General features: G+C 45.8%; 1 protein-coding gene and 1 non-coding gene across 4 annotated transcripts in view; one reads left to right on the top strand and one right to left on the bottom strand.

Moving 5' to 3' along the window:
- lmf1 (lipase maturation factor 1) overlaps positions 1-16,637 on the bottom strand; it is a 577,648-nt gene that overhangs the window by 207,910 nt on the left and 353,101 nt on the right. The window lies entirely within an intron of this gene.
- Positions 10,301-10,492, top strand: LOC144510944 (U2 spliceosomal RNA). Its single transcript, XR_013500712.1, has one exon. It is a non-coding gene; the product is annotated as a U2 spliceosomal RNA (small nuclear RNA).

Here is a 16,637-nt window from a genome sequence, read left to right as displayed (position 1 = left end):
GACAATGTGTAGGGTTGTCACAGCGCAGCCCAGCAAAAGAAAAGAGAAAACTAGCCAAAAAAAGTGAAGGACAACTATATACTGCAATCTAATCGGTAGGGTAAAAAAGTGTGTTATGATTTATGATGTGGAGATGCCGGCGTTGGACTGGGGTAAGCACAATAAGAAGTCTCACAACACCAGGTTAAAGTCCAACAGGTTTATTTGGTAGCAAACATATTCCGCACAAGTTCCATGATTTATGAAGCAGACTGTTTTGGGACTACTTTCCTCTGAGATCTGACCAACTTGTAACATTTGTACTGAAGAAGTTTAAGCAGCACCGCTGATCACAATCGTTCATCCAGCTGTTATTTATCTACCACGACTGAAACTGCAGTGGTGTAATACAGCTGCTTTTTGGGCGAAATTAGTCACAAAAAGGATCAACCATCTCTTCATGATTGACCATCTTTGTCTTATTCTTTCAAGAGGTGTGGGCATTGCTGAGTAAGTCAGCATTTTTACTGTTTATCCCTAATTGTCCATGAGAAGGTGGTGGTGAGCTGCTTTCTTGAACCACTGCAGTCCCTGTACTTGCAGGAGGTGGCGTTCCCATGCATTTGCACCTCCTGTCCTTCTAGGTGGTAAGGGTTGAGGGTTTGGAAGGTGCTGTCAAAAGAGTCTTGGTGAGTTCCTGCAGTGCATCTTGTAAGTGGTACACATTGCTGCCACTGTGTGTCGATGGTAGATGTGGATGTTGAAGCTGGTGGATGGCATTCCAGTCAAGTATTGTCCTGGATGGTTGTTGGGGGTGGAGGTGGGGGGCGGGGGTGGCAGTGTGTGTGTGAGGAGGTGACTTACTCTCCACAAAATTCCCAGCCTTTGACATGCTCTTGCAGCCACAGTATTAAAGTGACAAGTCCACTTCAGCTTCTGGTCAATGGTAACTCCCCAAGAGTGGGTCTGCCCGTTCAGAGGGACAGGACATATCCAGGGATGGTGGTGGTGGTGTCAGGAACATTGTCTGTATGGTATGATTCCGCAAGTATGACTATATCAGGCTGTTGCTTAACTAAGCTGTGGGACAGCTCTCCCAATTTTGGCACACGGCTCCAGATTTTAGTAAGAACTTTGCTGGGTCGACAGGGTTGGGTTTGCCATTGTTGCTTCTGACACCTTGGTTGATTCTGGATGATCCATCCAGTTTGATTCTTTTAGTAGATTCTACTTCAGAGGACAAATTGCCTTCCCCAAAGGACATTCAAGAGCCAATAGGGCTTTTACAAGAACTGACAATGGTTTCATGGTCGCTATTACCGAGACTAGCTTTTTTTTATAAATTCCAGATTTATGAATTGAATTTAAATCCCACCAGCTGCCATCGTGGGATTTGAAACCATGTCCCCAAAGCATTAGCCTGGGCCTCTGGGTTATTAGTCCAATGATATTACCACTACACTACTGCCTTCCCCTGAGATATGATATGAAGAAATTAGCTTCCCATCTCTGAGTTTATTAGTGACAACACTGTCTCACTCTGTTTTTACGGCAAAGTTGCAAACCTCAGTAATGCCGACTCAGAACAAAAACATCCAAGTTTAGTCAGTAAAGTTTGTCAATCATATGTTCATGGGCCCCTTAAATTTTCCGCTGGTACAGTATAAGTTTTATGTTCATTTATTAGTGTCACAAGTAGGCTTACATTAACACTGCATTGAAGTTACTGTCAACACCCCTGGTTGCCACGCTCTGGCGCCTGTTTGGCTACACTGAGGGAAAATTTAGCATGGCCAATGCACCTAACCAGCACGTCTTTCGGACTGTGGGAGGAAACCGGAGCACTCGGAGGAAACCCACACAGACACAGATAGAATGTGCAAACTCCACACAGACAGTCACCCCAGGCCCGATTTGAACCTAGGTCCCTGGCGCTGTGAGGCAGCAGCGCTAACAACTGTGCCACCGTGTCACCTCAGTTTCTAGTGGAACAGTGCCATAGTAACTGCCACCTATCCACCCGAGGTTCTTCCTGAAGAAATGACTGCTGTGCACAAACAACTCTTGCAAGTTACCAGAATCAGATCTGGGAAACTTTCACTGCTGCTTTTATAAGCATTCTCTTCACCAGCTCTGCCAGCAGGAGGGAGTACATCAGGGTAATTCACGTATCAATCACTCCCTCCAAATTCTAAAGCATCTGGCTTCCATTCAGAGCTCCCCGACAACATGGTAGAGATAGAAAATCCAAAACATGCCTTACTAATAGCCGAGACTTTACAACCACCTAGGGTCAATGCAAGACATCCGCCCTTGTTGCAGCTATTGCCAGCTATCTCTGCCAAATATTATAAAAACGGGATGTTTATTCAGACAGACCTGCAGGATAAATGCAGATTCCTGGTGCTCCTTATATAGGATTTAACAGGGTCCATGAGATCAATTTCTAAATCCAACAACATTTTATTTGGATTATCATTGCTCTGTTATTTTTAAAAAATGTACATCTTTGACCAAGCATTGGGCACCTGTCCTCATATCTCCTTCAATAAAAACAGAAAATTCAAAAAATATTCAGAAATTAAGTATCTGCATCATCTGTGGAGGGAGAGAGAGAGACACATATCACTGTTGTGTCTCCATGTCACATTTTGTCTGATTATGCTCCTGTCAAGCACCTTGGGACGTTTTACTATGTTAAAGGTGCTATATAAATTCAAGCTGTTACTATTGATGGGTTGTGAACAGTTATCTAAAAAGCTGACACTCTTTCATTCTCCAAAATATGAATGAATACAACACCATAAACTACAAGTTAATAATATGCTCTTTCACCCTGATATCTACTCCTTGTTATCATTATTTAAGTCCAACAACTATTTTTTGCTTTGCTTATGTTGCTCTAGCATATTGATTTGGGAGGTGGGGGGAGGGTTAGCTCAGTTAGTTAGATGGCTAGCCTGTGGTTCAGAGTAATGGCAGCAGTGTGTGCCTATCCCCTGTTCTGGATGAGGTAGACATAGGGGTCTGCCTCTTCAGCCTTCTGTGTAGTAAAATCAAGATGTGGAGATGCCGGCGTTGGACTGGGGTAAACACAGTAAGAAGTTTAACAACACCAGGTTAAAGTCCAACAGGTTTATTTGGTAGCAAAAGCCACACAAGCTTTCGAGGCTCTAAGCCCCTTCTTCAGGTGAGTGGGAATTCTGTTCACAAACAGAATTTATAAACAGACTCAATTTACATGAATAATGGTTGGAATGCGAATACTTACAACTAATCCAGTCTTTAAGAAACAAAACAATGGGAGTGGAGAGAGCATCAAGACAGGCTAAAAAGATGTGTATTGTCTCCAGACAAGACAAGACAAAATCAAGGCAGGAGCTGTGGCTACGCAATCCTCGAATAATCAAAGATGCTACTTGGGGGAAGGGGAAAAGAATATAGACATGTGGTGAACCATCGTTGGTTCCCACTAGGTAGTACTGAGCCAGGGTCTGGCCAGTACTACGAGTCTGTATATATGTTGCTGTTGGGGTTAGGGATGGGTTGTTCTACTTGTTACTGTTGGGGTTAGGGTTGGGCTGTTACACCTGTATTATAGTTATTATGGTGCATCCCAGTCGGGCTCCGCCTCCTGGGAGAGGTATAAAGGTCACTGCTCTGTCTGGGACCCCGCAGTCTGGGATCGTGTACTATATATGGTAGCTTCGTTGTAATAGTAAATAAAAGCCTTTATTTCCTTGAGCATCTCAAGCCTCGTGAGTAATATCGCGCATCAATTTTATTTACTATTAATTAAACTCTCGTTGTTAAAAAAAAAAGGAAAACGATACAGAGAGTATGGAGCAAATGTTAAAACCCGAACGTCTTACACTGGACCCACGTACGGCGGGCGCCTCCAACACCTTCGACCACTGGTTTCAAACCATTTTGCTTTCAGGACTACCTTGCAGCCTCCGCAGCGGTCACCACAGACGACGACAGACTCCGGGTCCTCCATGCGAGGGTAAGCGACGCCGTATATCTCGCGATCCGTGCGGCCACCGACTACAAAGGGGCCCTCGAGCTTGTTAAGAAGCGCTACATTAAACCGCCAAACGAGATGCATGCTCGATATCTCTTAGCCACTCGACGACGGCAGCCCGGCGAAACGACGCAGCAGTACGCGTGCGAGCTCCTACAGCTAGCCAGGGGCTGTAACTGCAAAGCAGTGTCGGCAGACCAGAACATGAACGACCTCGCTCGAGATGCGTTTGTGGCGGGAATCGGATCATCTTATATCCGACTCAGACTGTTGGAGCAAGGTAATCTTGATCTCACTAAGTCGATAGAACTAGCAGATACGTTGGAGACGGCCTCCAAAAGCCTAGCGTTGTATCCCGAAGACCACGTGGAGACAGCGAGGGAGGAGCAGTCACAGATCCCACCTCGTCCCTCGGGTCCGAAAAGCTGCGTGATGGCGTGCCCACACTCGGGCCTGACGACGGCAGCAGCTCCAGGCGGCCCGCGGTGTTACTTCTGTGGGGGAGTGAAGCACACTCGGCAGCGATGTCCCGCTAAAGCGGTGTTGTGCTCCGCCTGCGGTAAGAAGGGACACTATTCGAAGGTATGTCGATCCAAACTTACCTCCAGGAACAGCAGTGCGGCCTGCGACTCCCCGGAGCCCGGTTCTTCGTCGTCGGCATCGTCGAGGGTTTCGTCCACGTGCGAGGCCAGGACGCAGCCATTACAGACGACAGAGTCGCAAGAGACGCGCGACCACCAGGGGTCGCTGATTTTGGCGGCATCACCCACGTGCGACCAATGGGAGCAGCCATTTTGGTCGGCACCGACCGCGAACGACCAGCAGGGGTCATCTTCGTCCATCTCAGCTGCCTGCAGTGGCGCTCATGAACCAACCGTGGCGTCGATCATCCTGGACCAGGCCAAGCCTCACAGACTCGACAAGTCTATGATGGACATACAGGTAAACAAACGCTTGATTTATGTCTGTTTGACAGCGGGAGCACGGAGAGTTTTATTCACCCAGACGCTGTGAAGCGGTGTGGCCTCCAGATCCAACCTGTCAAGCAGACAATTTCGATGGCATCAAGGTCCCGGTCTGTCACCGTGCTAGGGAGTTGCGTGGTAAATTTAACGGTGCAGGGCACGGTTTACGAGAGCTTCAAGCTCCTGGTGTTACTGCACATTTGCGCGCCAATACTCCTTGGACTAAATTTCATGGTCCACTTGAAGAGTGTAACCCTACAGTACGGTGGGCCACTCCCTCCGCTTTCAGTGGGAGAACAGCAGCCTCCAAATTGCCCAAATTGCCTGTAGCCTCTCAACGCTGAAGATTACCACACCCTCCCTGTTCCAGAATCTTGTGCCAGGCTGCAAGCCCATCGCGACTAAGAGTAGGCGTTACAGCGCTGAGGATCGGATCTTCATTCGATCTGAAGTTCAGCGGCTCCTCAAGGAAGGGATCATACAATCTAGCGCTAGTCCATGGAGAGCGCAGGTCGTGATGGTCAAGAGTGGGAGCAAACCCCGGATGGTCATTGACTATAGTCAGACCATTAATAGATACACGCAGCTGGATGCGTATCCCCTCCCGCACATATCTGACGTGGTCAATCAGATTGCGCAGTACCGGGTGTTCTCCACCATAGACCTAAAGTCTACCTACCACCAACTCCCCATTCGCCCAGAGGACCGACAATACACGGCTTTTGAGGCGGATGGTCGCTTGTATCACTTTCTCAGGGTTCCTTTTGGTGTCACCAATGGGGTCTCGGTCTTCCAGCGTGCTATGGACCGAATGGTGGACCAGAACGGACTGCGGGCTACCTTCCCATACCTGGATAACGTCACCATCTGCGGCCATGACCAGCAGGACCACGACACAAATCTCCTTAAGTTCCTACACACTGCATCTCGCCTGAATCTGACCTACAACAGGGAGAAGTGTGTATTTCGTACGTGCCGTTTCGCCATCCTCGGATACGTGGTGGAAAACGGGGTAATTGGCCCTGATCCAGACCGTATGCGTCCCCTCCTTGAACTTCCCCTGCCCACTAGCGCAAAAGCACTGAGAAGGTGCTTAGGCTTCTTCTCTTGCTACGCACAGTGGGTTCCCAATTACGCGGACAAAGCCCGTCCGCTCATCAAGTCCACCTCTTTTCCCCTAACACCAGAGGCTCGATTGGCCTTTGATAAACTAAAAGCCGACATCGCGAAAGCCACGATGCACGCTGTTGATGAGTCCACCCCCTTTCAGGTGGAGAGCGATGCATCGGATTTCGCCCTGGCCGCCACACTTAACCAGGCGGGCAGGCCCGTCGCCTTTTTTTCCCGCACCCTCCAAGGCCCCGAAATTCGACATTCAGCGGTGGAAAAGGAGGCCCAGGCCATTGTGGAGGCCGTCAGGCATTGGCTCCATTACTTGGCGGGAAAACGGTTCACCCTGATCACGGACCAGCGGTCCGTGGCGTTCATGTTCAATAACACGCTACGGAGCAAGATCAAGAACGACAAGATCTTGAGGTGGAGAATCGAACTCTCCACCTATAATTACGACATCATGTATCGTCCAGGGAAACTCAACGAGCCCTCGGATGCCCTGTCGCGTGGAACATGCGCCAGTATACAGGAGGACCGTTTGCAGGCTCTCCACAATGACCTCTGCCATCCAGGGGTCACTCGGCTCTACCACTTCATAAAAGCCCGCAATCTACCCTACACGGTGGAGGATGTCAGGTCCATAACGAGAAGGTGTCGGGTATGCGCGGAATGCAAACCGCACTTTTACCGACCTGACCGGGCACAACTAGTCAAGGCCACTCGTCCCTTCGAAAGACTGAGTGTCGTCTTTAAGGGCCCCCTTCCCTCGACAGATCGGAATGTGTACTTCCTCAACATCATTGATGAGTACTCGAGATTCCCTTTTGTTATTCCCTGCTCTGATACATCCGCTGCCACGGTTATCAAGGCATTCCGTGATCTTTTCACCCTGTTCGGGTACCCCTGCTACATTCACAGCGATAGGGGTTCGTCGTTCATGAGCGATGACTTGAGGCAATACCTGCTCTCATACGGGATTGCCTCTAGTAGAACCACGAGCTACAACCCTAGGGGTAACGGACAGGTGGAACGTGAGAATGCTACAGTCTGGAAGGCTGTCTTACTGGCGTTGAAGTCAAAAAGCCTTCCAGTCTCCCGTTGGCAAGAGGTGCTCCCTGATGCGCTCCACTCCATACGCTCACTCCTGTGTACGGCAACCAACGCTACTCCCCATGAGAGGCTGTTTTCATTCCCTCGGAAGTCTTCCTCTGGGATCTCATTACCGTCTTGGTTGACGTACTCAGGACCTGTCCTCCTGCGGCGACATGTTAGGGCCCGCAAGTCCGACCCTTTGGTCGAACAGGTCCATCTCCTCCACGCCAACCCTCAGTATGCCTATGTGGCATCCCCTGACGGGCGAGAGGACACGGTCTCGATTCGAGACCTGGCGCCAGCAGGGGACGCAGAAACCCCTGTCGCTCCCATACCTCCTGTTAGAGACCCCCCAACTATTGTTTCCCCTCCTGACACGGCGTACGCAGCATCGGGACCATTACTTAACCCTTTTACTCCCGTGTACAGCTTGCCTGAGTCCAGGAGATGGTCACCACTTCAGGGCGTGTCGGAACTCAACGGATTATCATCACCTCGGGGTCAACCGGCCCGTGAGACTGTGGAGGAACCGTTGGACATCGCCTTGGGGAGAACGCCACCGCGAGTGCCTACTCCGGTGTCATCACCGTGTTGAGGAGGTCACAACGACGGTGCGGTCCCCCTGACCGTCTGAACTTATAGACTGATGACAAATTATTCTGTGTTTTTTTTTGTACCCCGCCGGCCTTTGTCTTCAAAGGAGGGGTGAATGTGGTGAACCATCGTTGGTTCCCACTAGGTAGTACTGAGCCAGGGTCTGGCCAGTACTACGAGTCTGTATATATGTTGCTGTTGGGGTTAGGGATGGGTTGTTCTACTTGTTACTGTTGGGGTTAGGGTTGGGCTGTTACACCTGTATTATAGTTATTATGGTACATCCCAGTCGGGCTCCGCCTCCTGGGAGAGGTATAAAGGTCACTGCTCTGTCTGGGACCCCTCAGTCTGGGATCGTGTACTATATATGGTAGCTTCGTTGTAATAGTAAATAAAAGCCTTTATTTCCTTGAGCATCTCAAGCCTCGTGAGTAATAACACGCATCAAGACACCAGCCCACCAACTCCACACTAAAGTTGCCATAAAGCACTTGACCCTAATTCTTTCCATCAGTGCCAACTACAGATCCCATCAAGGACAATCAGTGGGCTATCCATCTTTAAAAAGTGCTGCAGGTGGAACTTGAGTGAAGCAGTTAAGCTGAATAGCATCGATGGCATTTCGGGAAAAGCTAGATAAACACACGAGGAGAGAAAGGAATAGAAAAATTGCTGATACAGTGAAACAAAGTAAAGTGAGGATAAAACCAGCAGAAACGAGTTGGGTCAAATGGCCTGTTTCCATGCTGAACATTCTCTGTCGTTTGTAAAGGAAAAAAATGTGAGTTGGTAAACAGGACACAGCAGTTTTATAAAAGCAAATCAAAAATTAATTTAGATCGGTGCAACTAGCTCGGTGCCGTAGATCAATCTTTTTATTTATAAAACTATTTTTCGTTAACGTACATTTTATGCACAACTGATAATAAAGTTTATTTTATTTCATTAGTGTCACAAGTAGACTTACATTAACACTGCAATTAAGTTACTGTGAAAATCCCCTAGCCGCCACCCTCCGGCACTTGTTCGGGTACACTGAGGGAGAATGTAGCCTGGCCAATGCCACCTTACAAGCACGTCTTTCATACTGTGGGAGGAAACCGGATCACCTGGAGGAAACCCATGCAGACACGGGGAGAACATGCAGACTCTGCACAGACAGTGACCCAAGCCGGGAATCGAACCCGGGTCCCTGGCGCTGTGAGGCAGCAGTGCTAACCAATGTAGAGGAAGGTGCCATTTTCATCACTGAGGAGTTCAGATGATGTAAGTCAATACGACAGCAGGTAATGAACATTATGTACTCTGAAAATAATCACTGGTGTTAATTCATGTAATTTTTCTTATACAAAACAACTGCAGGCATCAGTCATGAAGTGTGAATTCCTTTCTAATGAGTAGTTATATAGAATGGTGTCTATGAAGAGTAATTCACAGTGTGGCAAATCAAATTGTGCATGGATTTGTCAATTTGAAACATGGACTTCCTCAGTTTTCCCATCCTCCAGCATACAGGCTTTGAAAACCTTAGCTTGCTATTCGTGTTATTTGAATTATCTAACCTCCTTTTACCAATTTTCAACCACAGAAGTGTCCAAAACGGCCAGTATCCTAACGAATTCCAAGTCTCGTTTACCCATTAGCCCTGTGCTTTTTGTCCAACACTGACACCCAGTGCAACAATATCACAATTTTGAAATTCTCATCCTTGTTTTCAAATATCTCGGGCCTTGTTCCACCCATTCTCTGTAATGCCCCACAGTCCTCATACCTCCAATTCTCACCTCTTGATCCTCTGAGAGAAAAGAAAACTTCTCCTCCTCACTGTCTTAAATGGGTGACCCCTTATTTGTAAATAATGGCCCCAAATACTAGATTATCTCATAAGAGGAAACATCTTTTGCACATCCACCCTGTTAAGACCCCTCAGGAATTCTCGGGTTGCAGACACTTATATAGAATAATAGAAGCCCCACAGTGCAGAAGGAGGCCATCTGGCCCCATGAATCTGCAGCAACAACAGAGCATCTTTACCCAGGCCCACCCCCTATCCTACACCTGTAACCCCACTAGTACTCCTGACCTACACATTTTTTGACACTAAGGGATTTTCACAGTAACTTCATTGCAGTGTTAATGTAAGCCTACTTGTGACTAATAAATAAAATTTACTTTTACTTTACCAAGGGGCAATTTCGCATGGCCAATCCACCTAACCCGCACATCTTTGGACTGTGGCAAGAAAACAGAGCACCCGGAGAAAACCCATGCAAACACGGGGAAAACGTGCAAACTCTACACAGACAGGGACCCAAGCCAGGAATTGAACCTGGGCCCCTGGCTCTGTGAGGCAGCAGTGCTACCACTGTCCCACCATGTCGGCCCTCAGCACATTCCTCAGCTAAAAAAAGAATTCTTATAGTTTATGTGAATAAGTAACTTGAGGATGAAATGAGGTCTGGTGTTTCTAATGCCGGTATTTGTAATGAATTCCTTTTGTTTTGCTGCAACTTGGAAGATAGTATTAGGAAGACAAGCTTCTTGGCCTTTTGGCTAAGATCAAGTGTAGTATCGACATGCTGTACTTGGTTGAAGTCATTAGGTTACATTTTAGCTTCATTTGAAGCAATTTTTTAAAGCGGCATTTCAGCCTTTTGGCTAAGATGCAAATGAGATCAAGCCTTGGAAGAGGTGCAATGCCTAGTCCAATCAGCTTGGATCATGTAGGTCAAGCCCAAGACAGGCAGTGAGAGCCCTGTCTTGTCAGCTTGGATTGGGAATGTCTCACTTGTTGAGACTCTGAATTAGACTTGATTTGATTGAATTGGATTAAAAATAAAAAAAAGACACAACTCCGAGGTAACGTGGTACAGATTTCAAGAGGCCAACAAATAGAACTTCAATTTTTATATGCCTTTCACAACCTCAGGATATCTACAAGCGCTTTGCAGGCAATGAAGTTACTGTTGTAATGTAGGAAACACAGAGGCCAATTTATACACAGCCAACTCTCACAAACAGCAATGAGATAAGTGACCAGCTACCCGTTTTCGTGACATTGGTTAAAGGATAAATATTCACTGGGACACCAGGGAGAAATCCATTGCTCTTCTTCGAAATAGTAGGATCTTTTTAAGGTGGCATGGTGGCACAGTGGTTAGCACTGTGGCCTCACAGCGCCAGGGACCCGGGTTTAATTCCCGGCTTGGGACACCGTCTGTGTGGAGTCTGCATGTTCTCCCCGTGTCTGCATGGGTTTCCTCTGGGTGCTCTGGTTTCCTACCACAGTCCGAAAGACGTGCTAGTTAGGTGCATTAGCCATGCTAAATTCTCCCTCAGTGTACCCGAACAGTTGCCAGAGTGTAGCGACGAGGAGACTTTCACAGTAACTTCATTGCAGTGTTAATGTAAGCTTACTTGTGACAAGAATAAATAACCTTAAAACTTAAACTTTGAACTTTTATGGTCAGTTGGGCAGGCAGGTGTGGCCTCCATTTACCATCTTAACCAAATGGTGGCACACCATCAACAACACAGCCCTCCCGCAGTGCTGCATTTCAAGTAGTATAGGCTAGATTTCATGCTCAAATCTCCACTCTTCAATAGTGAGTACGTAAACTGCAGCTAAAGCTTACAAAAGGGGCATAAATACTACATCAGTATCAAGCATATGCTCCTAAAGAGGGCAGCATTGTATACATTCACTGCTCTTATTTAGTGAAGTTATAAAAACACAATGTCATTTGGTTACATAAAATGGCTAAGTTTCAGAAGATTGAAAGGTTGAGGATGCAGCCCAGTTAGCAGTGAGATACAAAGCTACCCATTTAAATGAACAAAATTCAGATGAGCAATGGAATAAGTTCAGTTTAACCTACTTTTTGATACTTTCCATGCCAGTGGGAAAACTAGGTGCAGTTTTATTTTTAAATCAACGATCCAACCTTCTTTTGAAATGTTCCCCAAAATCAATGTTATTCTGTGCAGTGTTCGTCAGAATCCGGCTTCAATGCCAAAAAGCACATTTGTCTCATACTTAAGAAAGGGGAATACATTGAAATTCTCCACAATAAATGCCAATTTAATAAAACACTGGGCAAAAGTTAGCGATTCCCTTCTTTTTGATAAAGTGCAACTTTACATATGGTGGCAATTTCTGTACCAGTCTGCTGTGAAGCAGATAACATACATAGCCACCATCACTGAGGCTTTCTGTGATAAAGAGGCAGTGTGCTAAATGGTTGAGCCAGTGTTTATTTTTCAGTTGTGGCAGCCACACATTATTGGCCTGCATCCTGAGTCACAGTATTGGTCTCCTGAGTAAGCAGAGTACAGCTTCTATATAATGAAGCTACATCTCAGTTTTTCCATGATGGATATGTATCTTAAATTATTACTGTTAATAGCTCAGCAACTATACAGTGCAATCTTTTAAAGCCATTTGGGTGTTTTCTGCCTATCTTTCTTTTCTCAGTTCACAACTATTTATTTGGTTGCATCCATCTAGAATACAGAAAGTAAGCAAACCAAACAGCGATTCAGCAACTTTCCCATATCAATCTGTTCAACAGTATTGCTTTTTTTAATCATTCATTCTGGTGTGGCTGACAAGGGCAGCATTTAACGTCCATTCCTTGAGAAAGTGGTGGTGAGCTGCAGTCTGTGTGGTGAAGATGTCGCCATCCTGCTGTTGGGTCAGGAGTTACAAAACTTTTGACCCTGTGATGAGAAAAGAAAGTTGGTAAATGTCCCAAGTAAGGATGGTATATGACTTGGAGGTGATCGACTTCCATGCGTTTTTAGGCACCTTGGCCTTCTCGATGATGGAGGTCATGTGTTTGGGATGTCCTGTCGAAGAAGCCTTGCTGCGATGAGGCCATTAGCTAGTATGCACTGCATGGCAGAGAGTGGATGTTTCAGGTGGTAGACTATGTCAAGCTGAGGCATTTTAACGTGGAGCAAACAGTTACAAGTGTTAATTGCTTCTGAATAAGTGGTTGAATTCCTGATTCCTTGGACAAAAAGAACAGCCAGCACTCTCAACCTCCCTGTGCCATTCCAAAGAATTCAGAAGTTTCTCCAAGGCTAGTGTCTAGAGACTGGGAGGTTAGTACATGAGCTAAGTGCAATGACTCCTGCCTGATTGGCACTCCTGGGAACCATCCTCAGAGGGCAGCACAGCGCACCAGACCTGGCAAGATGTGGAAGTCAGAATGAACTGACAGTTACTGGAACAGATGCGGGAGAAGGTGGATTCTGGTAATGGTAATCGGCAAGGTTATGGCTCATGTCGCAGAGTTTATGCATGCAAGCCTTCATACTCGACTACAGCTAGTCTTCTTGCATCTTGTGCATGCTCACAACTCTGGAGAACACACAGTCAAGATGTAACATAGAATAAAAACCACAGCAATTGCATCTGCCAAAAGTTTCAAGTTGGTGACATTCTGCAGATTGGGAAATGCACCAAAATGGTGATATTAAGCAACAGAGTACTTGCTATTGCTGTGTTCCCCCTCTTGCTCTGTTTGACTTGTGAACGTGTTCTGCCTTATATATTCTAAATTTGGGATGTTTTCACTTATTGATTGTACTTCTGTTTCTTAGGCCGGAATTTTACCGGCATGTCCGTCCGAGGCTCGTACGATCGCGCCCGAGGCCAACGGAGAATGCCGTTCTGCAATCCTGGCCCACCCCGATTCTGGGGCAGGCATGCTGGTAAAATCAGGGCCTTAGTGTATCACATATCTAGGATTAACGCCTAGAAATATCAATTAAACTAAATGATGGTTGTGCATCAGAGTTGACGGGTATTGGAAGAGAAATATCCTCACAAACAAATGATTTAGTTGAAGGCGGCCATGAAAGGTAGCAGCTGAGGAGAATCAAGATAAGTCTGCAAAGTGAACAAATTATTCTGCACCCCCACCATATGTCTGTTTGCACACACCAAACTATTGATTGTAAAAAAGGGCAATAAATATTTTAAAATAGCTCTATTATTTCATGTAGACGTGTAATATGTGATACACTAAGGCCCTGATTTTACCAGCATGCCTGCCCCAGAATCGGGATGGGCCAGGATCGCAGAACGGCATTCTCTGTTGGCCTCAGGCGCGATCTTACGAGCCTCGGACGGACATGCCGGTAAAATTCCGGCCGAAGAAACAGAAGTAGAATCAATAAGTGAAAACATCCCAAATTTAGAACATATGAAGCAGAACAAGTTCACAAATCAAACAGAGCAAGTGGGGGAGCTCCTTAAAGTTGCTTCAGCTGAACTGGTAGACTTATGGAAAGGTCATTGGTTGGAATTTTACCGTCCCGCCTGCCACGGGAATCGGAGCGGGCAAGGGGCTGACAATGGAAAGGTCTGTTGACCTTGAGTGGAATTTTACGGTTTCGGGACGAGCGAGGCAATTAAATCCCGTCCAATGTGTTTGTTCAGCCCACTGAGAATTCTGCAAATCCAAACAGCAGTGTTACTGAATACTACGTAGTATTGTTTCAAAATATCAGTATTTGTTTAGCTTTCTAAGGATTACTGTGAAATGAACTAGTGAACATTTAAACTATCGTTTCCTTTGATAATCTGCTGTATTAAAAAGAAAAGCTTGCATTTATATAGCAATTTTCATGATCACCCAATGCTCTAAGTGTTTTACAGCCTATAAAGTACTTTGTGAAGTGTTGCAATGACAGTAACAGTCTCTGTTGTGCTGCAAGCTCCATACTGTATTGCCCTAAAGGGTTAATCAACGTTTTTTTTTCCATGCATTGTAACTTCCAATCCCTCCATAGACATTCACAGGCTAAATGCCAAATGAGGCCAGAAGGCACATTTTACTGTAGTGGACTCTCGAGCCACTTGTGTGCTGGTTCCAACAAGGAAAAAAGCTGTTCCTACTGCTCTGCTGAGCAAGTTGATGAGAAACAGTAACTGAGCTGTAGAAGTGAAACATCCAAGAGCTTGCTGGGGGTTTCCACACCCAGCCTGCAGATTTCCGATTTCATTGTAACCCTGGTGTTCTTCAGCTTGAGTTCGGAGTACACAGCAGGCAGGTAAAATTACAAATTTAAGAAATTACGTGTCCTTCCTAGGATAATACAGGATCAACATTTTATTGCTTGTAAATTTAACTAACTGCATTTCGTTGCGACTTTCACATTCCATGGAACAATAAATTCAACAGCATGAGGTCTTGGAGACTCTAAATCTGAGGAAACCCAGGAAAAATTAACCCTTGGTTTACTTGAGGCAGTAATTGGCCCAGGCATATTCAATTTGCTTATTCGCTGACACTCATTGGGTCAAACTAATCTCGATGGCTGAAAAAAAGGTAGTGTTTCAAATCAAAGTTTTATATTGTCACCAAATTATTTAAAAGTGCTAAAGTCTTAACGGCAAAATAAATCAGTCTGGTGTAACTGATAAAAAGGTTTTGCTTCACAACTCAGCCTCATGACTGTTTGTTACCGATTCCAGATGACGTCTTGTCTTCAAATTGGCCACTGGCTGAAATACTTTGTAACAATAAATGGTTCCATTCTGTAAGCAAAATATAGGAGATGAAATAATTTGGTCCATTGGAAATTGATGGCAATAAATCCGCTCCATTTCACTGGTGACAATGAGATTTGAAAGTTTAAAGAACAAGTGCAAATCAAAGAGTTTGAATTATAGAATCACCAAAGATCCTTAGACAGCACCTTCCAAACCCAGGGCCACTTCCATCTAGAAGGACAAGGACAGCAGATAAATGGGAACACCACCACATGCAAGTTCCCCTCCAAGCCACTTACCATCCTGACTTGGAAATTTATCGTCGTTCCTTCGCAGGCGCTGGGTCAAAATCCTGCAATTCCCTTCCTAACGGCATTGTGAGACAACTCACAGCACACGGACTGCAACAATTCAAGAAGGCAGCTCACCAGCACCTTCTCAAGGGCAACTAGGGATGGGCAATAAATGCCGGCCAGCCAGCGACGCCCATGTCCCACGAATGAATAAAAAAAAGAATCAAGATTCATAAAGTAGAGGAGACCATTCAGCCCTTTTTATCTGTGCTGGCTGTCTGAAACAATTATCCACTCCCCTGCTCTTGCTACTTGTCCTACAAATTTTTCACTTCCAAGTATTTATCCAATTCCCTTTTGAAAGTTACAATCAAATCAGGCATTGCTTTTGAGGCCATAATAATTTGCTGCTTAAAAAAAAAATTCTCTTCATTACCCCCTTGGACATTTTGACAATTACGTTAAATCTTTGGTTACCATTCCTTCTGCCTGTGGAAAAATATTCTTCCCTGCCGCTCCATCAAGACCCCTTATAATTTTGAACACCTCCATTAAATCTCCCATTCACCTTTCACTGCTCAAAGAAGAAACCAAGCTTTTCACATGAATGAGGACTCTTAACTCCAATACCATGCTGCAACTTCTCAAGAATCGGAGAATCCTCACGACGTCATAAGCCATGATGGTTACAGAAGGAATGAATGGGAAACTTTTTAAAAGACCAGGATTTAAATAGTATGTAATTAGTTACATACTATTTCTGATACTTAAAGCTCTTCTTGTTATGTTTCTAAAGCTGAAATTGAATGGGTAGTTAATCAGGAGGGAGGGAGGGTTGTAGTTGGAGCCCTGTTGCCTTCCCAACTCCGCTCTAATTCAGTCCATGGTGGGAAGGTTCATGGATGCCCTTCCCATCCCACCACCAATTGAGACCCTGGAGTGGGAAATTAGTGCCCATTTAAGGGCCTCACCCTGCTGTTACTGGCATTCGCCAGTGGCCTGTGAGGGATTCACCATGTGGGAAGCTTGAGAAGCAAAGCCTGGTCGGTGTTGCTTCCAACTTTATGGGAGGT

Source organism: Mustelus asterias, chromosome 23 (genome assembly GCF_964213995.1).
Source record: "Mustelus asterias chromosome 23, sMusAst1.hap1.1, whole genome shotgun sequence".
Taxonomy (NCBI): domain Eukaryota; kingdom Metazoa; phylum Chordata; class Chondrichthyes; order Carcharhiniformes; family Triakidae; genus Mustelus; species Mustelus asterias.
The sequence above is the reverse complement of the archived record's forward strand: the minus strand, read 5'-3'. Positions and strand labels throughout refer to the sequence as shown.